Genomic DNA, 3,379 nt, shown 5'->3' with positions numbered 1-3,379 from the left:
AAAAAATATTTTATAATATCTTTTTTTGCAAAAAAAAAAAAAAAAAAAACTTACATAATATACATTTTACATGTAACTTAATTTTTAAAAATATTTTTACTATTTTATTTATTATTAGATTTGATTATATTATCAAAAAACTTATATTTTAAAATTATATATAATTTTTTTAATTAAGCCGTACATCGCACAGGCATAATACTAGAATAAAATAAAAGTTGGACTTAGATGCCATGGTTCCGCCAAGAAAGAGGCTTCATCAAATTACAATTTTTTTTTAAAGATTTTAAGATTTAAAAAAAATGTATATAATTTTTTCTTCTCCCATAATATTTAAGTTAATAAAAGTCTTAATTTGATTACAATCCAAAATCCATCTAATCCTTATTTATTAAGTGCAGTGTATTATAATCCAAATTCTTCATCCAATCCATCTAATCCTTTTTTTTTCTTTTTTTACATATGGTGTATTAAAAAAAAAAGTAGCAACTTTCTTATTTTTTATTACTACACTACACATATTTAGTTGGTTTTTTTCTTTGAAAGGTAAATTTTGTTGGTTGGTGCCATACAACTAAACCTACATGTGTGTCTATCTAAATATTATCATCAAAGCCTAAAATAATAGGATAGAAAGGGGGAAAAAAAAAAAAAAAATCTAAAGCATAAACTATTAAAATGTGTAGTTGTGGCGTCGAAGTATAGCTAATCCTATGAATTAAGAAAATAATTAAAAACAAAAAACCAATTTCATTGGGAGGATATACACACGGGGAGGATTTGTTATCTACTTTTTTTTTTTCAAATATATTTTGTTTTAATTTTTTTTGGATAAAAGTCAAATTTTTATGGTATAACGTTAACAAATAACAACTTGATTTTTACGGTATGCAGGAAAAAAAATTGTAATTAACGTTAACAAATTGATTTTTATGGTATTTGATTTTAAATAATTTTTTTTTTTTTGGCTTATATCAACTTCTTCACAACTTAAAATTACTGTTTTAAATAGAAACCACTTCTTATCAACTTTTTTTTTTTTTTGGGAAGTTTACAGTGGTTGGATAAATATAGAAATGATTATGGATAATAGTTTTATTATACCACGACTCTCATCTTTAGATTTTCAAGTTACTATAAATAATAAGGTCAGGTTCATGATTTTGTTTTATTAATATTTTGAATGTCCAAGTATCAATCATTTTTTAGGGTTATTTATTTATTTATTTTTTTTCTCTCAAATTCAAAAAATAAATTCCAAAATTTGTTTTTTTTTTATTATTCATTTTAAATTCCAAAATTTAAAATAATACTCTTGGTATTGAGTTTTTCTTAAAAAAAATTCTTGAAGTTTATATTTACACATTTGGTTTTGATAGGGTGAAATTTAGTGCCTCCTCCCTCACTTTCGGAGACAAAAATCCAATTCTTATGTAAGTGTGTGTACTTTTTTTTTTTTTTTTTAAATGTTTAGTAATTTGGGTTGTTCATAATTCTTAACTATTACATTGAGGTTGAATTCAAGGTTTTTCATTTAAATATGTGCTTCAATTATGCAAACTCCCTTTTTTTAGGTACCTCCTTTTATATTAGTTGCATAGTTATCTACCATATTTCATTCAATTAATTTTGGACTTATATATGTTTTTTTGTTATTATAAAAACTTAATCTTACACAATATGCATTCATTATATAACTTAAAGTAAAAGATTACTTTATTTTTATTATCTATTTATTTTTAAATTAAAATAATTTATTTTCATTAATTTACACATAATAGCCGTGCATCGCACGACCATAATACTAGTACCTATATAAAACCGAAGCCTTTGACTTTTGGTTGACCTGTCTACAATTTTCCACATCAGTATTTTTTATTTATATTTTTAAATTTGATTTAATTCTTTCAATTTTATAGCACTAAATTGCAGAAAATTTGTTAAATTTCTTTTAAAAAAAATTAAATTTAGTTGTTGGGTGCCATACAACCATTATACTTAAAGGAAACCTAAATTATCACCTAATTAGGAAATTTTTAGATAATCCTAACAAACTATATAATAACTCCATTAATAGAAATCTATCCTAAAAAATAGAACATATCTCTATTAATTTGATAATTTCTACGTTCATCACATTTGCAAAAAAAAATCTATCATATTTCCTTATATCTATCAATCATGTTTTCTTTCTCTTCTTTTTTTCATTTTTTTTTTATATTAACCTTGATTAGAAATTATAATTTCAATAGGATTTAAACTCTATAATTATATCAAATGAGACTCAACAAATATATATCATTTTTAATTTCAATAGGATTTAAATTTTATATCAAATGGACTCTACCAACATATTCATCCTTTAAAAAAAAATTAGATAACCAAATTTGATTAGGAATCCATAACCCTAACCAAATTTGATTAGGAATTCATAACCCTATTGTAGGGGCCCGAGGACCGAGGAAGGGACTGTTGAATTGTATTGTTGATATTGAGGCATCACACACTCAAAGAGGGAATTCACCCGAGGATAGGAGGAGATGAGACAAAAGACTCTAAGGAGCTCCAATTGGGAAGAATGGCCTGAAGAGAGAGAATCATTGAAAGTAGGGGAAGTTTCTAGTATGGAGTGGCTTGATACCTTTGCATTAAATGGTGAGCAACAGCTTTATCAGCGGCATTGATGAGGAAGTGACCTAAATAGTGTAATTCACAGCTAAGCAACTCCTTCTACCACTTTCATTAGATGTTTAAAGGGGCAGGTGTCACACTAAGAATTTTGTTAGGTACAGATGAGGGGTCAAGATGTGAAGCAAGGGGAAGTATATAAGAAAAAGGAAATTCTTTGAGGAGAGAGATAGGTAAAAAATATCAATGTAGAAAAGAAGATTTAGAACAAGAACATAAAGAAAAGAGAGTGAACAATATATTTTTCTGTATAACATTGGCCTGCTCGAGCGAGTTTGTATTGAGACGTTTACATTCATATTCTATAATATTAAGCCTTTCTTCCTTATTGTCATCCTTGGGTAAGGCCCTCTCTTGTTGTTTGATTCCCTCTCTCTTACAAATTTATTGATTTGGGACAAAATTGAACTGTATGAACCCCACTATTCTAAGTGGGCTTGGGCTGTCAGATTGCTAGGTCCTTACACCTATATTATATTATAAATACTATTTTTTTAGGGATTATTTATTACAATTTCAACTCGGCTTTTCATTCCTATATTATATTTTAAATAGTTTTTTTTTTTTTGGGATTATTCTTCCAACACCACTCTACTGTATAGTCTTTTGCATCGATTTTGGTTCTTGGAGCGCCTTCAAAACAAAAGGTATGTAAAGTTTTCTTATCAAGTTTAATGTTAACATATATGAG

The sequence above is a fragment of the Quercus suber genome, unplaced genomic scaffold, assembly GCF_002906115.3.
Source record: "Quercus suber isolate HL8 unplaced genomic scaffold, Cork oak 2.0 scaffold_282, whole genome shotgun sequence".
NCBI lineage: Eukaryota > Viridiplantae > Streptophyta > Magnoliopsida > Fagales > Fagaceae > Quercus > Quercus suber.
This window is presented reverse-complemented; position numbering follows the sequence as displayed.